This window comes from Ranitomeya variabilis, chromosome 1 (genome assembly GCF_051348905.1).
Source record: "Ranitomeya variabilis isolate aRanVar5 chromosome 1, aRanVar5.hap1, whole genome shotgun sequence".
NCBI lineage: Eukaryota > Metazoa > Chordata > Amphibia > Anura > Dendrobatidae > Ranitomeya > Ranitomeya variabilis.
The window spans coordinates 651,044,027-651,071,322 of NC_135232.1; the positions used below are offsets into that span (position 1 = coordinate 651,044,027).

A 27,296-nucleotide genomic window follows, 5' to 3' on the forward strand; every position below is an offset into this window, starting at 1 on the left:
GAATGCATTCTTCTGCTTGGACACATAAGACCAGACGTGATGTATGTCCACACAGAAACAGTTTATTCCTTGCATGGAAAGTGTGACACATGCACATTTGTAAATGTTTTCCTTCATGCAGGGAATATCCAGTGTTCGCTACTGCTATAACTTTCCCTTAACTAATGGTGACATAACGTAATTAGAGCACCGAGTGCGGATCTGGTAGCAAGTGATCTCTGATCTAACTTGTTAGATATTGTTTGTTCAATTGCACACAAAAAAAAAAAAAAATCAGCAGAATTTTTTTTTTATTACATTTTGCACCATTTTTAAACATTCCTTCCTTACCTTGTGATCCAGTAATATAACTTAGAGCAGATATCTATTCCTTTCACAATAATGCTGTAAGCACAGCGAGCAGTGCTTTAAATAATGAAATAAATTCATCTCTCCGAGAGGTGTGGTTCTACCTGGAGATATACCCTAACTGCATTAGGTGGAGAACAGCAGATGACTGCCGTTGTTTCAGCTGTGCAGGTAATCAAGCTTTTATATCAAAGAACAGGCTGTGCTAAAGAATAAAGAAGGTAAGCAATACTATACACACTATAATATGCAGAAAGAGCTCCATGTTTATTGCAAGGATTTGAGGACAGTCCTGTTACTACATTTACATGAGAACATTGTGTTAAAAATTAAAAAATAAAAACTACTTAACAAAAAAAATTAGAAAATGTGCTAGTTTTCATTAGATCTTTTTTTCTTGAATTTTCAAGGCTTTTGTTGTTTTTTTTTCTTTTAATACAGTTTGTAATATTGGGTAGTACAAGTGTGATTTGATCCTTTGGAAGGGATTATTGATATTTTATTATATTGCCAAATGTCAATCTATAAGGGTCTATTCACACTGAAGTGAATATTTTATATATTGAGTGGGAGGATTTCCCTTAGGCTATGTTCCCTTAATGAGCTTTTGGTGAGTTTTTGATGTTGCAGAATTTCTGCAATCATTATTTACATTAGGTTACTTGCATTTTTCCTTTGTGTTTTTGTGACGTCTTTTAACATGCATTTATATTGCATTTTTGATGTTGAGGTTTTTTTGTCTTTTTGGTGTGTCATGCTTGAAATAAAGCGGCTTTGTTTTTGACACTTCTTGGTATTTGGCTTTTGACAAAATCTTATGGATATAAGCGTGGATTACATGCCTTTCTGCAACAGAAGCACACAAAAAACGCACATGCATTTTTTTACCTGCAGATTTACACATCTAATGCAAGTCTATCTGGAAAATCCACACAGAAAAGTCAGCGTACCCACAAGAGAAACTGACATGCTCCAGATTTGATACCGCAGTTCAGTTTACACGGAGCAAAATAGAAGCACAGTGGGAGTGAGATTTAAAAAAATGATATCCACTTTGACGGAGCAAAAATACACAGCGCCAAAAGATTATCATCTGAACGTAGCCTTAGTATATCTCCAACATTGTCCATAGTCCCCCATGTTTTTTTTTTAAAAAACCTCAATATCAGGATGTTTTTCTTAAACATACTACTACAAGTTATGGGTACTAGATTATGTGATGGGACATTGATCTAGGGAACTAGTCCGTTTGCAGTATTTGGAGTCAGGAAGGCATTTTCCCCGAATATGGGGCAATGAGCATCTTGCCTTCCTCTGGATCAACATGTTAGGTTATATGTTGAACTCGAAGAACTTTTATCTACCTTCAGCCTTAGGAAAAACTATTAAATCATTTTAGGTAAGGACAAAAGCATATGCTATATAGCAATAGAAATAATTACATTTGCTTCAATTCACAAAACCAACCCTCCCTCCCAGAGTAATGTCAAAAGGTACAATACAAGTAGATTATCGTAATAAAAAATACCTTTATTTTAATGTATATTAGCATCTGGTGGCACAGAAGGCACTAACACAATCTAAAAACAGTAAATAACACAAATATTATACAAAGAGGCATGTAATATGTTAAGCTGCAAAGAACATGATTGCAGTGGGCTTTTGTAGAGAGTGTCAATTTCACTTTACGTGGCTCGGGTGCCTGTCTCTTCTCCTGGGTTGGGTGGCTGACTGCCGGCTGAGGCCAGTGCCGAGTTCTTCGCACTTTCCCGCCTAGCAAATCGTTCTCCTTCTGGTGGCAGTGGGTGGTCACTGGTCTCACCCACTGAGTCCCTAGTCCGTTATGCTGCTGCGCAGCCAAGAGTAGTCCACGGTAGTCCTCCACTTGGAGTGCACTCCTCCACACGCCTGACGTTGTCTCAGGGTCCTTACTGCACCCGACTTTTATCGCTGCTGCTCAGCCTATCCTTACTCGCGGCACTGCGCTGGTCCTCACTGGTCGGAACAACCTCTCTCTTCCCGCGCCAATCTTCTTAAGTTCCCCTGTCTCACCATGCCCCTTCTACACAGGTAAAGGGTCCGCTCCATTCCCCATCTCCTTCCCCTCTTGAACAGTATCCCCAGTCCCAGCAGTTCCGGACCCGGTGCCTTGTCAGCACCCACAACCCGGTCTTCTTCTCAACACCAGTGTTAATAGTAAGTTATTGTTATTCACAATAACCTATAATGTTGGATATGGCAGACAAGAAAATTGCACAGCCCTCAATACAAAGTGCGCAGGTGCTAATTGTTCATTATTGCCCCCCAAAAAATATATCACAATGAAAGAGATATTGATATGGAGAACAACCTCCCACATGTCTATGGTTGTTTAAAAAAGAAAAAAAAAACCCTCAAAAAACAGCCCTTTTAAAATGGCTGCTTAACCTCTCTCAACATTTAGTATGCTGCAGCACAGTTTTCAAATCACTATAGCTAATGGCCTCCGAGAAACATAACCCTTCCAGTATTTTGCCAGTGACTTTGTCACACTTGTCTAACCTACAACCTCCTCCGTAGCCTGAGAGGATGTAAGATAAATGGTCTTACCAGAAATAGCGCTTCCAATAGCTATATCTGAGGTGAAGCCACAATATGCGATCCAACTATGTCAATTATCAAGTGAGGCCGTACTGGGCCTTGCCATAAAAGGGAGGCCGACATGATAGGGTTGGGGTGGGAATTTAAGTGAGGTTGATGGAGCGGTTACGGAAAGGGTTAATCTAGTTGGGGAGGTTATTGTGAGCACTAATGTGGGAGGAGGGGCTGTAGGGGAGGGGATAGCAGAGAAAAGAGGTATATAGTGTGATGCAGGGAAGAAAGCAGTGATAATAAAGGTGATTCACCAATCTTACTACTAACTACATCCACATGACATATTTGTCCCATTGGATCTTTTACTGAAGATTAGAAGACATATTGAATCCACAATTATGCCCCCTATAGTGCAAACCACAACATTTAAAATAATCCAATTAGCTGGATATCACAAACAAGTGTGCTATAATGCTTGTCCATTAGAAACCCTAGGGAAAGTACTTTTGGATCCATTAGATTAGATTGTCTGAGACTTGATTCAGGTGATGCACTCTGCAGGCAGGCTGATATATAAGCGAGGAAGCAGCAGGGATGGACCTAGCCCTGACGAAGAGGGGAGTTACCCTTTGAAACTTGTAGGAAAGCGTCCTACCCACGTACCCGTCCTTCCTTACAGTGACGTCACATCAGCCCCACCCCTCATCCTCGCCGCATCCTCAGCGTTTGCTTCCGGCCGGGGCACGCTAGGTGCAGGCGTCTCGTGCTCTCCTCTATTCCCCGCTGGGGAACTGCAAGTGTTAGAGACATACTCCTAACTTAACAGCGCCAGACAATTCACAGCACCACCACCGCTAATACTCAAGTAAGTGGTTTTCAGACATACGACATTACGGGACGCCAGTACAAGATCCCCTGATGATATTATCCTCATACTAACCAGCAGCTATACCTAGCCAGCTCCATTGGATACCTGGCTTAATATAGCCAATCATTTAATGATGGACTAAGAGCATTAACATAGCACACAAGCCAACGTCAGATTAACTGCTTACTATCAGCAGATATATCAATCAGTGAGTACCATTAATTTATAGGTATTTTTTCCTGCAATAGAATGTGGTCCCAATATATTCCCAGTACATTGTATCTTTACATTTGTAGCCAGCCATCTTTAAGTCTCTCATCGAGATCCAGCATATATTCACACCAGCAGATGAGTTTTTTCCATCAATCCTTGCCTGTCATTGGAGAAAGTAATAAGCAAATATACTAAATGAACACGTATAGTAGCACAATTTACTGTGAATATATCACTAATTGCGGCATCATTTTACTAGTTTCCACTTTTGGACATTACATCCTCTCACGTCACAAAGAGAAATTGCTAACCTTCTCCACCACAAGAGTAAGTACACTCTACTTTTTGTCCTTTTAGACCAATTGGTGCAACAGTAGCGCGGTGAATATTATTTATTTTATAATCTGGATATACATGCTACGGTCATCGTGTCCATCATCTGGAGAAACATAGGCTGTGACTGCAGACTTTACCAGCAGGAGATACAAAAGCTGTGGGCCAACCAAAAGTTCATAGACAGTGGGTATCACCTGGTACAGGGGCAGTGAAACTACCAGTTCTGCGTTGGGATATTGTAGACTGGGGTAGCTCATCGTGGCCATCTACCCAGAGTTGCTGTAAGGCAATGGACGGAAGAAATTTAAATAATTTCTTTGCTAATCTGCATTGCATGCACCAAGCTAGATCTCCGTCTTTCTGAGAATGCGGATCAATCCCTACAATGGTCCCAGCAGTGCTTCTGTGCCCTCAATAACAAAAGAAATTCCAACCTTGCCCGACTTGTAAAATGTCTCCCTGGCCACATACCCAGATACGACTGCGTACCGACACCGGCTTTACATCCCACAAAAGATCACCCTCTTATTTCAACAACAGCTTGAACAACTATGGATCGATCCTCCCCCAACAACTCACAAACGCTGGACGCTTTCCCTAACTCTATTTCTTTCCCAGCCCTCAACCCCACCTTCCTTAGTCTCCTGAATCAGGCCATATCTCCTACCAAACTGGATACATCTATTAGTCAATTAGAAAAATTAAAATAAAACCAGGCACAGAAGGTTTCTCAGCCCTCTACTACAAGAAATACGCACTAATACTTATTTCCCATCTCACTATTTCAGCTTTTCAGCTGCAGCAGCTATATCCCTGATACCCAAGCCAAACCCAGACCACTCATCATGGTCAAACTATAGACCCATATCTGACCCATATAGACCTCAAACTTTTAGCAAACTCTGCATTGGGATCCATTATATATAAAGATCAGGTTGACTTTGCACCCTATAGGCAAGTGTCCGACAACATACTAAGGGTCTCTCATATTCTGCATCACTGTAAGCAACGAAACCTGACAAGCATGGTTTTATCACTTGACATTAAAAAGGACTTTGACTCGGTCTCATGAACCTATCTTTTTGTGGTGTTGGGGAAATGGAACTTCCCTGATCAATTTTTCTCATGGATTTACTCCCTATACAGCCACCCCACAACCTAAGTCCGCTATAACGGAATTTCCTCTGCCAATCTTCCAATCAAAAGACGTACTAATCAAGAGTGCGGTGCCCTCTATCCCAGTTACTATTCCTACTTGCAGTTGAGCCACTAGAAATTTGCCTCTGCCACAACCCCCACAGTCAAGGTACAGAAATTGCGTCAACTCACCACAAACTGTTTGCAGATGATGTTGTGCTCCTTCTTACCACCCCTTAAAACTCACTGCCTTCTCTGGTTCAAACCCTGCAAAACTTTGAACAAATCTCCGGCCTACAAATTAACCACTCAAAATCACATGCTATGAATATCTCTTTCTTCTGCTACAATATCACAGCTTAAGCAAGACTTCCATTTTCAATGGTCCACAATCCACCTTGACTATCTACAGTACAGACCAAAAGTTTGGACACACCTTCTCATTTAAAGATTTTTCTGTATTTTCATGACTATGAAAATTGTACATTCACAAGACATCAAAACTATGAATTAACACATGTGGAATTATATACTTAACAAAAAAGTGTGAAACAACTGAAATTATGTCTTATATTCTAGGTTCTTCAAAGTAGCCACCTTTTGCTTTGATGACTGCTTTGCACACTCTTGGCATTCTCTTGATGAGCTTCAAGAGGCAGTCAACATGAATGGTCTTCCAACAATCTTGGAGGAGTTCCCAGAGATGCTTAGCACTTGTTGGGCCCTTTTGCCTTCACTCTGCGGTCCAGCTCACCCCAAACCATCTCGATTGGGTTCAGGTCTGGTGACTGTGGAGGCCAGGTCATCTGGCATAGCACCCCATCACTCTTCTTCTTGGTCAAATAGCCTTTACACAGCCTGGAGGTGTGTTTGGGGTCATTGTCCTGTTGAAAAATAAATGATGGTCCAACTTAACGCAAACCGGATGGAATAGCATGCTGCTGCAAGATGCTGTGGTAGCAATGCTGGTTCAGTATGCAATAATACTGATAAGGCAGCCTACAATCAGGAATTGGCCACTTGGTACACCTGTGCAAACAAATACCTTGGCGTTGGTTGCCAGCTTAAGTATTGTGGCCATAATATCAACCAATACCTTGCATACATTGTTTTATTTTTTTTGTGCATTTATATATTTTTTCAGGGTGCAGCTGGGCCCTAGATGGCTCTGTAAACTGTGTCCTCTGTTCACACAGGATGCATTATGGTTATGGCGTCATTAATAGGCTTTGAACCATATGCTTTGCATTTCTGTGTGAAAACGCCACATACAGATTATTTGTTTGCACAGGTGTATCAAGCGGCCAATTCTTGATTGTAGGCTGGCTGCCTTATCGGTATTATTGCACCTGTCTGCCATCTTAATTTCGGTCCGCTGCACCTTGGTTAGTGCAATTGCAGTGCCCCAGAGTCCTGGTCGTTGCAGTAATGTCATTCTTCCACCAGGGGGAGTGATACTACATCTGAAGGCAATGAAGGAGATCTCTTTACCAGGTATCACAAACCACACACTACACTTCACACTCCAGGCCGCCAGGGGGAGCTATGCTATCTATTAGGGCACTCCTCACAATTAGGTAAAACTGGTAGGAGAGGAAGTCGGGCAGAAGCTGGCTGGAGGAAGTAGGAGCCAGATCCAGACTGTGGTCTGAGGAGGACGAGGGTCCACGGAGCTGCGCCTGCCCCACGTGCGGCAGCATCCTAGGAAAGAGACATTAGAAGAGAAGTGTATTGCAGAGGGTGACAAACGAAGTCAGAGCAAAAAGGAGAGGAAACCAGAAGGAGTTCTGCCCTTTGAATGGCTGCCTCCTTCTGAGGCGCAAGAATCCGGAGGCCAGCATACCGAGGGAGTAAGGATCTCTACGCTTTACTTCAGAGACTGGCAGGACAGTTAATTCCACGTTAGCTGCCCGACCTTATACCCAGGAGGCACGATGACAACTTGTGGGGGCCGGGGCGTGATAGAGTCCCTGTAAAAAGCCTCATGCCACCAGTCATACGGGTTTGTCCTATCCTATCCATCAGGGGGACAGAGAGAAAGAGACTTAACGTCCAGAATAGTTGTGAGGACCTTACCAAGAAGCTCAACAGGGAGGTACTACAACACCCTGGCGCTAGAGGAAGGCTATTGATTTCCACAAGATTTCCTGCAAGATTGCCTTGTGCAGGCATGTACTACGGAGGACAGAGAATGAACTTCAATCCAATATTGCAACCAGCATGCAGCCAGCTGGTAAGGAAAGGGTGAATCAAACACCCGAAAACCCCGCCTCTATGGCTGAAAATTGTTCCCTCCAAATTCAGGTGACAGAGTCCCTTTAACACTATACTACACCTCCTCTCAACCACCCCTCTCGCTTTCCTTGGAAGCTCCAGAGTGTCATCCACTGACCCTCAAACTCTGCAAACTTTAAAACTCCTCGAAAACGTTGAGTTTCCACTCAGTGGATATGTTAATAAAGAGTTTTTTTAGAAGGTTTTGGAGTAAAAACTGAGCGGAAGTTCTCCAAATCCTCTTCAAAAACATAAAGTTTCCGCTCAGTAATGATGTGCATACAGAGTTTGTTTAGAAAGTTTTGTAGCAGAAACTGAGCAGAAATTCTCCAAATCCTTCTAAAAAACTTAAAAAAACAAAGTTTCCAATCAGCAGCTCTGTGCACATTGAGTCTTTTTGCTGAGTGTTTTTTTTTTTTTTTTTTAAATAAGCAACAGAGTATAAAAATATTAAAGTTTTTAGGACCTTTGCAGTTTTCTCAATTTTCAGTGGCTATGTGCATACTTAGTTTTTTAGGCTTTTTTTGGAGCAGAAACTGACTATTTTCTTATCAGCTTCTGACTCATTGTGCACATAGCCAGTTTCTGCTCCAAAAATTCAGCAAAAAAGCTCTGTGTGCACATAGTTTGCCTGCAAAGTTCATACAAGTTTAGTTTTTCTTAACAATATGTACAAAGATTTTGGCAGTCAAAAATAACAGGTTTTCAAGTGCAAACCCCTTGAGGAAACGCTATCTTTGGTGACTTCTTGAAGTTTTCCATTTCCTGAAGCATTTTAGGAGTTTTGTTTTTGTTTTGTTTTTTTGCAGCCTTTTGGTTGGACAGTGCTTAGTTTGGAGAGGTTTATGTCAGTAGCTGCTTCAAAATAGTGACTTGCACTCCCTTTTATCCCACCAAGCATTTTTCAAAGGTTTTTCAGGTACAGTGCCTTGCGAAAGCATTTGTCCCCCTGGAACTTTTCAACCTTTTCCCACCTATCATGCTTCAAGCATAAAGATACCAAATGTAAATTTTTGGTGAAGAATCAACAACAAGTGGAACACAATTGTGAAGTTGAACGAAATTTATTGGTTATTTTAAATTTTTGTGAAAATTCAAAAACTGAAAAGTGGGGCGTGCAATATTATTCAGCCCCTTTACTTTCAGTGCAGCAAACTCACTCCAGAAGTTCATTGTGGATCTCTGAATGACCCAATGTTGTCCTAAATGCCTAATGATGATAAATATAATCCACCTGTGTGTAGTCAAGTCTCCGAACAAATGCACCTGCTCTGTGATAGTCTCAGGGTTCTGTTTGAAGCACAGAGAGCATCATGAAGACCAAGGAACACAACAGGCATGTCCGTGATACTGTTATGGAGAAGTTTAACCCCTTAATCCCTTATGACGTACTATCCCGTCAAGGTGACCTGGGACTTAATTCCAAGTGATGGGATAGTACGTCATATGCGATCGGCCGCGCTCACGGGGGGAGCGCGGCCGATCGCGGCCGGGTGTCAGCTGACTATCGCAGCTGACATCCGGAACTATGTGCCAGGAGCGGTCACGGACCGCTCACGGCACATTAACCCCCAGCACACTGTGATCAAACATGATCGCAGTGTTCCGGCGGTATAGGGAAGCATTGCGCAGGGAGGGGGCTCCCTGCGTGCTTCCCTGAGAACCTCGGAGCAACGCGATGTGATCACGTTGCTCCGAGCGTCTCATACCTCCTCTCCGTGCAGGCCCCGGATCCAAAATGGCCACGGGGCTGCATCCGGGTCCTGCAGGGAAGTGGCTTACCAAGCACCTGCTCAGAGCAGGTGCTGGTAAGCCTGCAGCGCTGTAAGTCAGATCGCTGATCTGACAGAGTGCTGTGCAAACTGTCAGATCAGCGATCTGTGATGTCCCCCCTGGAACAAAGTAAAAAAAAAAATTTCCACATGTGTAAAAAAAAAATATATATATTATTATTCCCATAAATACATTTCTTTATCTAAATAAAAAAAACAATAAAAGTACACATATTTAGTATCGACGCGTCCGTAATGACGCTACCCACAAAACTGTCCCACTAGTTAACCCCTTCAGTGAACACCGTAATTAAAAAAAGAAAAAAAACGAGGCAAAAAACAACGCTTTATTATCATACTGCCGAACAAAAAGTGGAATAACACGCGATCAAAAAGACGGATATAAATAACCATGGTACCGCTGAAACTTCATCTTGTCCCGCAAAAAAACGAGCCGCCATATAGCATCATCAGCGAAGAAATAAAAAAGTTATAGTCCTTAGAATAAAGCGATGACAAAATAATTATTTTTTCTATAAAATAGTTTTTATCGTATAAAAGCGCCAAAACATAAAAAAAGATATAAATGAGGTATCACTGTAATCATACTGATCCAAAGAATGAAACTGCTTTATCAATTTTACCAAACGTGGAACGGTATAAACGCCCCCCCAAAAAGAAATTCATGAATAGCTGGTTTTTGGTCATTCTGCCTCACAAAAATCGGAATAAAAAGCGATCAAAAAATGTAACGTGGCCGAAAATGGTACAAATAAAAACGTCAACTCGTCCTGCAAAAAAAAAGTCCTCACATGACTCTGTGGACCAAAATGTGGAAAAATTATAGGTCTCAAAATGTGGAGATGCAAAAACTTTTTTGCTATAAAAAGCATCTTTTAGTGTGTGACAGCTGCCAATCATAAAAATCCGCTATAAAAAACGCTATAAAAGTAAATCAAACCCCCCTTCATCACCCCCTTAGTTAGGGAAAAATAATAAAATTAAAAAAATGTGTTTATTTCCATTTTCCCGTTAGGGTAAGGGCTAGGGTTAGGGTTAGGGCTAGGGTTAGAGCTAGGGTTAGGGCTAGAGTTAAGGTTAGGGCTAGGGTTAGGGTTAGGGTTGGAGCTAGGGTTGGGGCTGAAGTTAGGGTTAGGGTTGGGGCAAAGGTTAGGGTTAGGGTTGGGGCTAAAGATAGGGTAACGGTTTGGATTACAATTACGGTTGGGATTAGGGTTGGGATTAGAGTTAGGGTTGTGTCAGGGTTAGGGGTGTGGTTAGGGTTACCGTTGGGATTAGGGTTAGGGGCGTGTTTGGATTAGGGTTTCAGTTAGAATTGGGGAGTTTCCACTGTTTAGGCACATCAGGGGCTCTCCAAACGCGACCTGGCGTCCGATGTCAATTCCAGCCAATACTGCGTTGAAAAAGTAAAACAGTGCTCCTTCCCTTCCGAGCTCTCCCGTGCGCCCAAACAGGGGTTTACCCCAACATATGGGGTATCAGCGTACTCGGGACAAATTGGACAACTTTTGGGATCCAAGTTCTCTTGTTACCCTTGGGAAAATAAAAATTTGGGGGGCTAAAAATCATTTTTGTGGGAAAAAAATATTTTTTATTTTAACGGCTCTGCGTTGTAAACTGTAGTGAAACACTTGGGGGTTCAAAGTTCTCACAACACATCTAGATAAGTTCAATAGGAGGTCTAATTTCCAATATGGGGTCACTTATGGGGGTTTCTACTGTTTGGGTACATCAGGGGCTCTGCAAATGCAACGTGACACCTGCAAACCAATCCATCTAAGTCTGCATTCCAAATGGCGCTCCTTCCCTTCCGAGCTCAGGACAAATTGGACAACAACTTTTGGGGTCCAATTTATCCTGTTACCCTTGTGAAAAGACAAAACTGGGGGCTAAAAAATCATTTTTGTGAAAAAAAAAAGAATTTTTATTTTCACGGCTCTGCGTTATAAACTGTAGTGAAACACCTGGGGGTTCAAAGCTCTCAAAACACATCTAGATGGGCGCATGCGCGGGCTTTGATGGGGCTGGACGTGCTCTGCTAAGCTCCGCAGCCCGACGTCCACATATACCCTCTCTAAGCACCGGAACCGGAGATATTTTATAGCGATCGAGACCCCCTTGTACCGGAGACTCCCGAGAACTATAATGCCCAAAAAAATTGGTGCTGGACAGCCGGTGAGCCGCCCGATCTCTGAGCTCCTGGCGGGCAGCGGTGCAGGCAAAATGGCCGCCGCGCCTGTTTCCACTCCTGCCCCGTCCCCACAGATCAGTGAGGGAGCAGGTGAAGACGCTCCTACCATCGGAGAGGAAGCGGTGGTCTCCACCGCAACGCTTTTAAAAACCCTCCAGGACACCTTCCGTACCGAGCTCCACTCCGCTATGCAAGCCATATCCTCCCAGCTACAGGATATAACTCAGCGCACAGCAAGCCTGGAAGACAAGATGGAGGTCACGGCGGAGGCCCTAGAGGCAGATCAGGAGACCCTGAAACACCATGCGGACCGTATCACAGAACTGGAGCTGAGGAATGAAGATCTTGAAAACAGGTCCCGCAGGGGAAATATTAGAATACGGGGTCTTCCAGAATCTTTTGTAAATCTAAAGGAGACAATTGCCTCCCTGTTTACGGCATTACTACCAGATATGGACCCTTCTTCACTACACATTACCAGGGTTCATAGAGCTCTGGGTAAGCCACGGTCCCCTACGATCCCTCGAGATGTGGTCCTTAAAATGCAATATGAGGAGTCCAGGGACCTCATTTTGAACGCTGCAAGACCACTCTCCACTTTGCCTGGTCTTCCTGATGCTGTACGCCTCTTTTCAGACATTTCACCGGCCACGCTTTTTCGCAGGAGAGCTCTCAGACCAGTCACTTTAGCTTTGCAATCGGCTCAAGTCAAATATCGTTGGGGTTTTCCTTTTTCCCTATCTTTCACCCATGGCAATGAACTACACATATGTCGTTCGTTAGAAGAAGGAAAAAAGATCCTCGAGCAAGCGGGAATATCCTTCCTTGATTCCCTTCCCCCACAACCTCAAAGAATACCTCGACCGATCAAAGAATGGCAGACCGTTCCTAGAACTAGGAGCCAACGTTCACAAATTACCTGACTGTCTCTTTAGAACCCTTGGGCACTACGATATAGTTCTCCTTTACCACTCTGTTGCATAGAGTTGCAATTACCAATTTGAGATAGTCTTACTGTTCCTCTATTTTAAGTGCATCATTTCGGTTCCATGTTTATTACGACGAGCCTGAATTATTACTTGCTCTCCCCCCTCTCCCCTACCCTTCCTCCCCCCTACCCCCCACCTCTCCCCCCTTACCTCCCCCTCCTCCCCTATTCCCCACCTCCCCCTCCCCTCCCCTACCCCCCACCTTTCCCCCCCTCCTCCCCCCCACCTCTCCCCTCCTCCTCCCCCCCCACCTCCCCCCTCTATCTCCCCCCCACCTCCTCCCTCTACCTTCCACCCACCTTCCCCCCCTCCCTAATCCCTCACCTCTTCCCCCCTCCTTCCCCCCCTCACCTTCCCCCCCTCCCTTTTCCCCCACCTCTCTCCCCCTCCTCCCCCCCCCCCCACCTCCCCCCCCTACCTTTCCCCCCTAACCCCCCCCTTCTTCCTCCCCTATTATATTATAAGCGGGCTCTTATTTGTTATGGGTTGGACCTCGGGCCATTTACATGTTGCCCAACTTTGGAGATTCCCGGAAAGCTTTTTAATATGGCAATCCGGATCGCCATGTGTTCTGGGACTAGATCCCAGTCTCTTTGTCTTTCATTGTTTTATGTGTTTATTTACCCCTGTATCGTCTCCTTCCTATTGTTCTCCCTTAGATCTACTCATTGCTGTCTACCTCATCACCTGCGGCGAGAGGTTCTTCATTGGCTGAGCTGGCTGAGAGCCTGGGTCTACGGGTCTTTTGCGATACTTTTGATCAACTATGTGTAAGGTAATATCCCACAATGTGAGAGGGCTGAATTCTCCTACAAAACGGAAGAAGGCTTTTTTAAATTATCAAAAATACAATCCTGATATTCTGTGTTTACAAGAAACACATTTCTCTACTACCTCCGCTCCTAAGTTCTTCGATCCTGGTTACTCCCGCTTCTATTTGGCCTCCTGGGACCGCAAAACTAGAGGGGTGGCGATATTTCTCAAAAATACTTTCCCTTTCCATCTAACTGACTCCTATTCCGACTCAGAGGGTAGATTCATAATCTTGCAAGGGACTCTACAGGGTAAAACTATCTGTATAGTAAATAGTTATATTCCTGCCAATACTCAATTGTCGGTTTTTAAAAAAATAATATCTAAACTTTCCTCAATCTCATACCAATACATTGTATGGTGTGGAGATTTTAATTTAACTTTAAATCCGAGCCTCGATAGTACTGCTCTGCGAAGATCTGATCTCTCTAAGACTGACAGGAAACTAATTTTACACATGATGAGAGAAAATAGACTAGTGGACATATGGAGAGAGGTAAACGGGCCTATGAGAGGCTACACGTTCTTCTCATCTGTCCACAAATCATATTCCCGTATTGACCTTCATATCACGAATGCGAGTACGCTCGCAGCAGTTTTATACTCACGTCACATCCCCTCGATTTGGTCAGACCATGATCTTGTCATGTCGGTTTTTAAATTTGACATTGCCACATCTAATCTGTTCAAATGGCGCTTAAATGAGTCTCTAATTATGGATCCCTCAATCAAATCCCAAATAAAGGAAGAATTGAAATTCTTCTTCCAAACCAATGAGACCGAGGACTCCACTCCCGGAAATATCTGGATGGCTCATAAAAAGTTTATTACAGGCTCTTTTATTAAAATAGCCTCATTTCGTAAAAAAAGCAGAACTGAACTCCAAAACAGATTGGAGACCAAACTCTCCAAACTAGAACAAGCGAACCAGCTATCCACTTCTCGTTATTTAATAAAACAAATATATGATGTCAAAAAACAGCTAGATGTGATCCTCTCTAATAGAACGGAGAAGGCTCTGGCCTGGACCAGGGCTACTTTTTATAAGCAGGCTAACAAACCATCCAGAATGCTAGCCCGCCAATTGAGAGCCAGAGAATTTGTAAATACCATCCCTTCCATTAAAGATAACAAGGGACGTTCATCCGCTCACCCGGAGATCATTTATAGAGTCTTCCAAGAATTCTACCAGAAATTATACTCTTCCCCTTCAGAGCACCATGCTAACCTTCTGAACTCGTTTCTTCAGGGCATAAAACTCCCTAAAATTACAGATTCCATAGCACAGCAACTGCAGTCTGAAGCTTCACCTGAGGAAATTAATTTAATAATTAAAAAGTTAAAGACAGGTCGTGCGCCGGGTCCAGACGGACTCTCTGCCCTATACTATAAGAAATTTGGAAATATCCTTCTTCCTCGCATTAAAAACTTCTGTGATGCTCTCCTTATGGGTTCCCAGATGCCTCCTGAATTTTATGTTGCCCATGTGACTGTTATCCCTAAACCAAAACGCGACAACCTTTTAGTCAAAAATTACAGGCCTATTTCATTATTAAACGTCGACTTAAAAATATTTACCTCACTTATCACTAATAGACTTAATAAAATTATTCCTACGCTAATTCACCAAGACCAGGTAGGCTTCATTCCCAAAAGGCAGGGCCCTGACAACATACGTAGAAATCTTAACATTATTCACTCAGCAAATTATTCCCAAAAACCTCTCATGGTATTAGCCCTAGATATAGAAAAGGCGTTCGATACTGTTTCTTGGTCCTACCTCTTCACAGTACTAGCGAAATTTGGCCTTCCACAAAAGCTAATTACATGCCTACAACTCATATATGATACACCAAATGCCTATCTCAAACTTCCTTCGACAAAACCCACCCCTATAACCATACAACGCGGCACTCGACAGGGTTGTCCTCTATCCCCTGCATTATTTGCACTGGCTATGGAGCCGTTAGCAGTAGCTATAAGAAATAATCCAGATATACTAGGTCCCACTGGACTAGGCGCACAATATAAAGTTAGTCTTTTCGCTGATGACCTTCTTTTGACACTGTCTAATCCCCACTCCACACTCCCTAACTTGTTCTCTCTCCTTCAGACTTTTGAAAAAATATCTGGTCTTAAAATAAATGTGGATAAATCGGAGGCTTTGTTTATCAACACCCCCAAGGTTGAGCAGGATTACTTAGTTTCACAATTCGGATTCACAAAGAAAGATCACTCCTTAACTTATCTGGGTATAAATCTTACAACTCATAAATCTTCTCTTTTCAAATGGAACTACGCCCCCCTAATTAGAACTTTTCATACAGATGTTGCCAGGTGGTCACGCATGGCATTGTCCTGGTTGGGCCGTCTACATACTATTAAAATGGTCTGTCTTCCGAGATTTCTCTATTTATTTAGGTCCCTTCCCATAATGGTACCTACAAAATGCCTTCGTGACATCCAGTCAACTATCTCTAAGTTTATCTGGAATGGTAAGAGACCCCGTATCAAGCAAAACGTCATGTTTCTACACAGGAAGATAGGTGGTCTATCACTGCCCAATTTTAAGTTATACTTTGAGTCTGCTCAAATAGCCCAAATGGCCAAGATCAATTCCAACAGTCTTAGTCCCAGGTGGGTTCATCTAGAATCTTTTTTTCTAAGACCATACTCGCTTAGAGGTCTTTTGTGGTCCACTGGGAAACTCCCGCAAAATATTTTCACTATAGCTCCCTTTTCAGCTCTCTCCCTCATCTTATGGAGAAAGGTGAGATTCAAATGCGGCCTACAGTCCAAACTGTCCCCACTCACTCCCCTATTTCATAACCCTATGTTCACCCCGGGATTAGAAATAACACATTTTACCTGGTGGATCCTAAGGGATATCTCCACGCTGAAACATCTCTGCTCTCCATTCAATTTACTACTTACCGGACAAGAATTTGTCCAGAAATACGAGCCACCACCCAAGGAAGCCCTACGTATAAACCAGATTCTCCATTTCGCCAGACAGCATTCACCCTGTGGAGTCCCATTCAGTCCAACCAATTTTGAACAGAGGTGCATTGACGATCCTCTGGGTAGTGGAATTATATCCCTTCTATACTCTCTGTTTAACAAACCATACGTAGAAGGTAAGCAAAAATATATGCTACAGTGGGAGAGGGATCTGGGACTTACTATGCCCATAGAGACTTGGCACACTTGTTGTGACACGTTGTCAAGGGGTTGTCATCAGACATCTTTGACTGAGACATCACTTAAAGTTTTACACCGAACATATTATGTTCCAACAAAGCTCCATGCCATGTTTCCGCATATATCTGAGGGTTGTTTTAGGGGTTGTGCGGTCCCGGGAGACCTTCTACACATCTGGTGGAGATGTCCGGTGGTTGAAGCCTTATGGAAGGACGTTAAGCTACTTATTGAACAATTATATAGTAAAACCATCCCGATGGATCCCACCGTTTTCTTGTTAGGCAAGAAACTCCCTGGGTTTTCAAATTGTTCACAGAAACTGGTGACCACTTTATGTATGGCGACCAAAATTCATATCGCTGCCAAGTGGAGAACCCCCTCATTGTCTATATCTTTGGTCAGAGATAGAATGGATGAGATCCTATTATGTGAGCGAATCCAGGCCACCAGAAATGACGAATGGGAAGTCTTTTTCAAGACCTGGAGCTCTTGGATAGATCTTGGCTCGGGCGCTCCTCTAGCTCAGGCCCTCTCGCTTTCTCCGTAGATACCTATGACAACTGAGATGTGTTTTAACCTTGTTATTCCGTTCATTTTGACCCTCTAGACCTGGCAGCACTTTTTATTGTATACCTTTCATACAGCTCCTGAAGTCTGTCCGCTTGATACATGTTTAAGTTTAAATTTGGGGCTATATTACCTGGTTTCTCTATATACCTTCTGTAGGGGTGTTTACAGTTAAGAAGCTCATTGTCCTCTTGTTCTTTCCCTTTGTCTGTCTTGTCTTATACCTTTCTCATTCTGTATTGATATTTTATGTTTTAGTTGTTTTACTCGATGTACGATAGACTCCCCTCCGTTGCAGATTTTGTACTTTATGAGTGTTGGCTCTCTCTTATGTTTGGAGGAGCATCTGCATTTGGTTTTTGTTATGTTGAAAATTTCAAATAAACAAATTGAAACAAAAAAAAAAAAAAAAAACACATCTAGATAAGTTCCTTAGGGGGCCTACTTTCCAAAATGCTGTCACTTGTGGGGGGTTTCAATGTTTAGGCACATCAGGGGCTCTCCAAACGCAACATGGCGTCCCATCTTAATTCCAGTCAATTTTGCACTGAAAAGTCAAACGGCGCTCCTGCCCTTCCGAGCTCTGCCATGCGCCCAAACAGTCGTTTACCCCCACATATCGGGTTTTGGAATACTCAGGACAAATTGCACAACAACTTTTGTGGTCCAATTTCTTCTCTTACCCTTGGGAAAATAAAAAATTGGGTGCGAAAAGATCATTTTTGTGAAAAAATATGATTTTTTTATTTTTACGGCTCTGCATAATAAACTTCTGTGAAGCACTTGTTGGGTCAAAGTGCTCACCACACATCTAGATAAGTTCCTTATGGGGTCTACTTTCCAAAATGGTGTCACTTGTGGGGGGTTTCAATGTTTGGGCACATCACGGGCTCTCCAAACGCAACATGGCGTCCCATCTCAATTCCAGTCAATTTTGCATTGAAAAGTCAAATAGCGCTCCTTCCCTTCCGAGCTCTGCCATGCGCCCAAACAGTGGTTTACCCCCACATATGGGATATCAGCGTACTCAGGACAAATTGTACAACAACTATTGGGGTCCATTTGCTCCTGTTACCCTTGGTAAAATAAAACAAATTGGAGCTGAAATAAATTTTGTGTGAAAAAAAGTTAAATGTTCATTTTTATTTAGTTGATTGTGACTTGTAGGATCGCTACTTCCAACAGGTGGCGCTATAGAGTTTAAGTCCTTTTTTTCTCAGAAGAGGCAATTTGCATATTATATTTCCCAGAGGAGCATTGCACGGTGAATAAGCCTCCTTACCTTGACAAGCCAGAGATGGTATGTCACTCACCATAAGGAGAAACGTTACCCCTTAGACCCCAGTCCAGAGCCTCTCACCTAGCCAAATCAGTTCTCATGCTTCGCAGTGACGAGGGCCAACAGCCCGAAACACCGTGTCTGCGAATTGAGATACTGATTTGGCTTTTATCCTAAGCCATATTGTACGACTCGTTAAAGGGTTGATTGTGACTTGTAGGATCGCTACTTGCAACAGGTGGCGCTATAGAGTTTAAGTCCTCTTTTTCTCACAAGAGGCAATTTGCATTTTTATTTAAACATTCCAAAAATTCCTGTGAAACACCTGAAGGGTTAATAAACTTCTTGAATGTGGTTTTGAGCACCTTGAGGGGTGCAGTTTTTAGAATGGTGTCACACTTGGGTATTTTCTATCATATAGACCCGTCAAAATGACTTCAAATGAGATATGGTCCCTAAAAAAAATGGTGTTGTAAAAATGAGAAATTGCTGGTCAACTTTTAACCCTTATAACTCCCTAACAAAAAAAAATTTTGGTTCCAAAATTGTGCTGATATAAAGTAGACATGTGGGAAATGTTACTTATTAAAGGGCCACTGTCACCCCCCTCCAGCCGTTATAAACTAAAAGAGCCACCTTGTGCAGCAGTAATGCTGCATTCTAGCAAGGTGGCTCTTTTAGTTTTTGGTTCAAGTATTCCCAAAATAAAGCGTTTTGAAACTTATCCAAAATACCTGTCTTTAGCCAGGGAAGCGGGTCCTCACTCCCCAGCTTGAACCGCTACTCTGCCATCACTCCAATCTTCAGGGGCTTTCGGCGCCGCCCCCTCAGCGCTTTTTATGCTTCAAAACTGGCGCCTGCGCTGTGTACTACTGTGCTGCGCAGGCGCAGTAAGCTCTGGCCGTCTGACGTCCCAGCCAGGCTTGCAGACTGCGCCTGTGCGGGGATTGCGGCCACCCACCTTGGGAATCCCAGCCCCGCAGTGTGTTATGCATTATGCACAGTGCGGGGCTGGAAGGCGTGGGACCTGGGGGAGCGTCTGACACACGCAGTGCGCATGTCCAAGAATCCTAGCCCCGCACTGTGCATAATGCATAACACACTGCGGGGGTGGGATCCTGTCAGAGGCCTAGACAGAAGGTCACGGAGCTGCGCCTGCCCCACGTGCGGCAGTTCCTAAGAAAGGACACAAAAGCGAACTGTATTGTAGAGAGTGAGAAAGAAGTCATAGCAAAAGGAGTGTAAACCAGAAGGAGTTCTGCCCTGCACAGGCTGCCTCCTTCTGAGGTGCAGAATCTGGTAGTCTGAACACCGAGGGAGCAACAGTCCTTTATACCTTGCTCCAGAGACCGGCAGGACAGCTAATTGCAAGTTATTGATCCGCCCTATACCCAGGAGGCAAGGTGGCACCCACGAGAGGCCGGGGCGTGCTAGAGTCCCTGTAAAAAGCCTCAGGCCACCAGTCATACGGGTTTGTCCTATCCATCTGGGGGACAGAGAGAGACATAACATCTAGAACATCTACAACAGTTGTGGGGACCTTATGAGAGGCTCAGCAATAAGGTACTAAAACACCCAGGCGCTAGAGGAAGGCTACTGATTTCCACCTGGATAAGGGGACTCTGGATTTGCCTCCAAACCGGCCGGACTCTGCCTGCCCTGTGATCTGGTGCTCTGGACTGTGGATGCTGAAGCCTTCAGTAAAAAGGTAAAGAGACTGCAACCTTGAGTCCTCGTTCTTCACTGCGCACCATCCACCATCTACACACTGGGAAGCCCTGGGGACATACTTCACCTGTGGGAAGGAATACCATCTAGCTGCCATAACATCACCCCAGCGGATCCCTTAAAGCAGCGTCGGTCACCCTGACCGAATACCACAGGTTGCCTCACGAACATTTCCCCTTTAAAGACCTTTCCCTTTTAAACAGACGTCCCTAGGGTCACGGACCGGGTCAGCCACCATGACATCCCCTTTGAGAACCGAAGGACCCGGTACCGAGTAGCCCACTGCCCTATGGGGGCGATCCATCTTGGCGTCACTAACAGGATCTACTTAGGCCTGAAAATCAGGTCATGTGCACCTAAGAACTGAGCCAGAATTGTGCTTGAACTGTAATTTACTAAAAGAACGTATATTGCAAAATACCGCCAAAATTCCCGCCAAAACCGCCGCCATTACAGCGCTACGAGGAGTGCAGGAGAAGAAGAAGGGCATGCCAACATGGGAGGAGACTACCAAAGCGGCGCCAAAGCGACGACCGCCCCCTCCGACTGCTGCCATGAGATGACGACGTGCCCAGCAGCCAAGGAGGTCCTCCCCCTTATTTGCAATTGCGGGAACAAGGAGAACAAGGAGCCCCGCCCCCAGAAAATGAAGGAGCAGCGTGCATGTGCGGCTGCAGATCCAAAAGCAGGGATGGCGACCAGCAGGTGCCTGAATGACGACGAAGTGACCCAGGACATCCCAGGCGACCCCAGACTCGTCGCAACAGGAGGATCCGAACTTCTTGGAACCACAGGTGGAGGAGCCGAGCCACCAACTCCCGGACGCAGAGCCGACAGCAGTGAAGAAATGGAAGTCAGAGCTGTGCAGGAAGATTGCACTGGTAGAATCGCGGTCCAGGCAGCAGCAGACTCCAGCGTCCTCATCAGCGGAGCGGACCGGCATCGGTAGAAACACATCAGACGCAGGTACAGAAAATGCCCCTGCCCAGCTGACCGATCCTGCTCTAGCGACCGTTCTTCCCCCAGCTACTGATTCCGCTTCAGTGACCGCTCCTCACGCAGACTGTGACCAAACACCAGCCGTCGCTCCAGTTCCAGCTACTCCCCGCATCACTGAGGAGACACCATTCCCACGTCTAGCGACCGAGGGCATACCGCTGGACGTGAGCCCGGAGGGGGTGATCTTCCGCTGGGATGCCCCGAGAGATGGATTGAACGGGTCCTATATTGCAAACCTCACCTGGGAGGAGTATAAACAATGCTTGCTCTTACACTGGAAAGACCGGAAGGAGAAGGAGCAGAATGCCCAACTTAAAATTTCAGCTGATAAGACCAAACACCGTAAACCGTGTCCAGCAATGCGGGGTACAGTAATAGCCTTTCACCCGAAAAGGGGTTGGGGCTTCATTCAGGAACCGGGGCTGCAAACGGAAGTCTTTGCTACCAGCTATAACGTGGAAGGCCATTTCCGGGATGGTCACCCTAACCGGAACTTGTGCAGAGGGGATAATGTGACCTATACCCGCCACTGGAGTGAGCAAGGCTGGTACGCCGAGAACGTTAAACGATGTGCACCTGCAGTAGCGCCACCTGCTGCCACAACTGAGAATATCAGTGCTACCCCTCTAGTCTCTGAACAAGCAACTCCCCAAACCACCGCTACTACTACTGTGTGCATTATTACCACTACTAGACCTGCTGCGGTGGCCAATGCTAAAGCTGACATCCGTACTCAGGCTACACAAACTTTGATAGCAGCTAATGACTTGACAATACATGAGAAGCGAACCCATGACGTCTACTTGGAACCAGAAGAAGATCCGGTCACCCACCTTCCCAGGCCAGGAAGTGTTCGATGCCGGCTGGTGCCTTGGAAATTGCTATAATACGATACCACAAAATATGAACTGATTGTAAATAGTTCTCAAACTTTCTTTTGCTTTCCAAGTTTAAACCCGTCCAGGGTTATTCCTTAAAGGGGTCCCAAGTTTAAAGGGATCCTCAGTTTGCACCAGTTTCATCATTGCCTTAAAAGAACTGCAGAATCATGAACTGCGCATGATCAAAGACTGTCATTGTAAATAGTTTGCACCTTTAAAGGTGCTTCCTACTGGTTTTACAATGGAGGCTTTTAAAGAGACTGCCTCCAACAGAAACTGCTATTAATCTTGTTGTAAGAATTGCTTTGTTTTTCAGACCTGAAAAAAAACCCGTTGGTGTGGCAGAATTCCGGGTCAGGATACACGTCTTGTAGCCCACCCAAGCCAACGTTGGGGGTTCGTAACGGGTCCTTCGCATCACGTCACCTTTGTTGCTAAATTGACTTGATTGATGATGTGATTGATACTTTGCACTACCTCAGAAAAGACTTGAGTTCACCCTTAAAGGGAATGTTAAACTGTTGTATTTGAAAGAGTTAATATGATAGATAGAATTAAGTTTACATAGCCAATAGTATGTAGCCAATATTATAGAGTTAAAGTTAGATAGTCCGATATGATGCACTTTTGAAAAAAAAAAAGAGAGATACCAAAAGGGAGTTTGTCACGGAACATCAGCTGAGGCGGAGTTGGTACGATAGGAGAATAGCTGGGCAGACGTGAGGGTCTGTAGCTCCTGGTAGAAAGCTGCCATAACATCACCCCAGCGGACACCGTAAAGCAGCGTCGGTCACCCTGACCGAATACCACAGGTGGCATCATGAACATTTCCCCTTTAAAGACCTTTCCCTTTTAAACGGACGTCCCTAGGGCCACGGACCAGGTCAGCCATGGTGACATCCCCCTTGAGAACCAAAGGACTCGGTACCGAGTACCCCACTGCCCTATGGGGGCGATCCAGTATCATACCACTGCAAATCTACCAAGACCTGGCCGTCCCTCTAAACTTTCATCTCAAACAAGGAGAAGACTGATCAGAGATGCAGCCAAGAGGCCCATGATCACTCTGGATGAACTGCAGAGATCTACAGCTGAGGTGGGACAGCCTGTCCATAGGACAACAATCAGTCGTACACTGCACAAATCTGGCCTTTATGGAAGAGTGGCAAGAAGAAAGCCACTTCTCAAAGATATCCATAAAAAGTGTTGTTTAAAGTTTGCAACAAGCCACCTGGGAGACACACCAAACATGTGGAAGAAAGTGCTCTGGTCAGATGAAACCAAAATCGAACTTGTTGGCAGCAATGCCAAACTATATGTTTGGCGTAAAGGCAACACAATTCATCACTCTGAACACACAATCCGCACTGTCAAACATGGCGGTGGCAGCATCATGGTTTGCGCCTGCTTTTCTTCAGCAGGGACAGGGAAGATGGTTAAAATTGATGGGAAGATGGATGGAGCCAAATACAGGACCATTCTTGAAGAAAACCTGTTGGAGTCTGCAAAAGACCTGAAACTTTGTCTTCCAACAAGACAATGATCCCAAACATAAAGCAAAATCTACAATGGAATGTTTCACAAATAAACGTATCCAGGTGTTAGAATGGCCAAGTCAAAGTCCAGACCTCAATCCAATCGAGAATCTGTGGAAAGAGCTGAAAACTGCTGTTCACAAACGATCTCCATCAAAGCCTCACTGAGCGCAAGCTGTTTGCCAAGGAAGAATGGGCAAGAATTTCAGTCTCTCGATGTACAAAACTGATAGAGACATACCCCAAGCAACTTGCAGCTGTAATCTCAGCAAAAGGTGGCGCAACAAAGTATTAAGTTAAAGGGGACGAATAATATTGCACGCTCCACTTTTCAGTTTTTGAATTTCCACAAAAATTTAAAATAACTAATACATTTCGTTCAACTTCACAATTGTGTTCCACTTGTTGATACTTCACCAAAAAATTACATTTGGCATCTTTATGTTTGAAGCATAACATGTGGGAAAAGGTTGAAAAGTTCCAGGGGGCCGAATACTTTCGCAAGGCACTGTATGGCAATCAGTTACAATCATAGCCCATTGTCTCATATTGTGAATACAATAGTACAACTGATTATTTATTTATTTTTGCACTTGACTATGCTTTTTGATACAGTTAAAAATAAACAGTTTTTTGGAAACTGTCACTTTTATAGAATATTTTATGCTGAAACCATAGCTTTAATGTTTAGAGTACATTATACATTAAGGGCCCAGTTTATCATTGCATTTTTGCCATTTTGTGGCATGAATATATCTCAATTAGTGACTTTTTATTTGAGACTAGTTCATGAAACGATTTGCTTTTTTTTTCTTTAAGTTGTTTTACAGACAAATGAAGAAAACAAACAAAAAAAACCCACAATCATTTTCAGGTATGACCTGAATTTACTTAGCCCAGGTTTATATACTACAAAATAATAACTTAAGATTACATTTTAATCAGGTAAAGGGAGGTTTCTTGATAACCTTCCTATCAATCCTTAGAAGTTTATTAAGCTCATTATCACTATGTAAGCAGGGCTTGTGCGTTAAACTTATTTAGCCATTTCAAACAATGGTATTTTTGTGCACTTTCACATTTCTTTTACTTTTTTTGGTGGGGAGTAGATCCAGAATGGATAAAGAATAAAATACAAATGTTTTAGATTTTTTCCAGTGATGCTGGGAGCAGCCAGGGTTATTAGGGTATGTGTCATCCACCCCCTATCAAATTCATCAAAGAACTCACGTTTTGCGTGCCAGAAATGATACTCCAGTCACTGAGTAGAATAGCACTTCTGGCATTGCGCATGGAGGTGCACACCTATCAGAAGAGGTGCTTAATTCATTAAGTTACATGTGCCTCTTAATTAATTTGGCACCTTCTACTCCAGCAAGACTGGCGTAGTGCGACCGTGCGCTATACAAGTCTTGATGAATCGGCCCTTTCATGTTTCAATTCTTTATTTTCTCAATCTGGAATTGTAAATCTCTGTTATTAAATGAGAAGATCCTGGTTTACGTTCAGGAGCCATCAAACCTACCTAGTGCCTCACAGAATGGTTCTGTGGGTGATCACAAAAACAGTGGGTTCCCAATATTTAAAAAAAAAGTAGATACCATATGATACTACAATGTTTTAGCTGAGTAAATCTCCCTTATAATAAATCATAGAAGGGATGCGGTAATAGGGGAAACCTCTAAACCCTGCATTTCTTTCCCATCAGTTAAATAAGAAAGTTGGCTAAGTACTTTCAAAATAAGTTATAGAAAAATAGAAGCCCTCAACACTTCTGTATCACTACATGATGTCCTGATCTGTTGTATATATTTCAAACCACCCTTGTCATCTTCGTTCTTTCTACTCCCCACAATAATCAAGTGATATGGGGTTGGTCCAAATCAAGAATAGAACTGTACAACATCTAGGGAAGTGACCCCCCTTAAAACTTTATTTTAATATACCTTATAGACTGTCATTTTCATGCTAAAAGACAGTAGGTAACAATAGAACAGATAGACTCCTTGGCACCCTTGAATCTTGGATTATGCAGCACTAAATCAGGATGTAAAATAGTGTTAATACATACGTAGATAGTTTTCTTAAGGCCGGCGTCACACTACCATAGAATACGGGCGAGTGCTAAAACATCACATAGCACTCAGACCAGTTTTAATTCATGGGGCAGCTCACATCACTGCACATTTTCTCGTATTGTAAAGCCATACGCATATCATACGGATACTTGGGTTGAAGAAAATCGCATTGCAAGTGCATTACACACGGATGACCATACGGAGAACACTCATGTGACTCTCAGCAGAAAAACTCGGGCCAATTTTCCATACATTTAGTGCGACGCCGGCCTAACAGAAAGGCTTTTATTTTTGCGCAACAAGATGATTCAATAATGTGACCTCCCTAGGTACAATCTGTCTACACAGAAAGGAAGCAAAATGAATAATATTCTGCCTGGTCCCCAAGACAAGTGTACTATTGTTGATTTAATTTATAAACGTCAATAAATTATTATATTTATTAACCACAAATCATTAAAAGTAAACATACCACGCATATAAACAACTAAAACCATGTCAATCATTAATTGAAAATCAATAATAAACTCAAAATAGATTTCCATTGATTTATGTTAAGATCACATGCTGTAGGAAGGAAACAATGTATTGTGTGAACATTGCGTCTTGCGTTGCTAGTGTTGTTGTAATTTCACACATTTTCCATTCTTCTTAATGTCCGAATTAAAACTGTATATTGCTGCTATGTAAATAGGTGTTTGCTTCCCCAAGGCACAAGTGGGGACTTGTAGTGGACTCAGATGCCCGGTCAGGCAGAAAAGTGGTGAGAAATGTAGTCTTGCTTGAGGCTGTGGTACATAATTCATCCTAGTATGGGGGGTGATGGTCAAGATGGCAGGGGCACTGGGAGGTAAAGGTATGGCATTCCTCCAAATAATGCAGGAACTTATAATATGTATATAGGGGTTAGTTGGTGCCAGATCATTGCTTGGGCATACTCCTGTATTCTGTACTTGTTCACTCTCTCTTATGGTTGATCCCTTGGAAATGACACAGTTGGAAAACCATGATCACTCTGATCTAAACCCAGCTGACCGAGGAACGAGACTGTCATGGTCAGGACATTGCTAATGTCCTGTCAGGGTTAATTTTGCTAGCCTCTTTCCCAAAATGGGAGGAGTATTTATACTCGCTCCTAACCTGGTTTCTCTGTCAGCTATAGATTCTATTTGTCTGTATGCGTGACTCCTGGAGTGTGTGCCCGGCTTGCATAGAGTTGTCTTGCTTTCCGTGCTATACTCTGTTTGTGTTCCTGGCTACTGAACTCTGGTTTTGCTTCTGACGATCCCCTGTCTCTCCGTTTTGGTACCTCGTAATCTCCTGGTTACGACCTCTGCTTGTTTGATTATTCTTTAGTGCTTGTCCCTTCTCTGTTTCCCCGGCATCTGGCTCCGCCCCCCTTTCCTCCTCCCACTCTGTCACATGGTCTAAGGTCCTGTTCATTACCTGTACACTCTGTTTCATGTCAAAGGTCCCGTGGGTTCTGGTTTGT

General features: G+C 43.7%; 1 protein-coding gene across 1 annotated transcript in view; it reads left to right on the forward strand.

Moving 5' to 3' along the window:
- Window positions 1-498: 498 nt before the first annotated feature.
- LOC143815495 (carbohydrate sulfotransferase 9-like) overlaps window positions 499-27,296 on the forward strand; it is a 185,684-nt gene continuing 158,886 nt past the window's right edge. The window contains exon 1 of the mRNA XM_077294781.1: window positions 499-569. The gene's annotated coding sequence lies outside the window, so the exon portion shown is untranslated. The remainder of the gene's footprint in view (window positions 570-27,296) is intronic.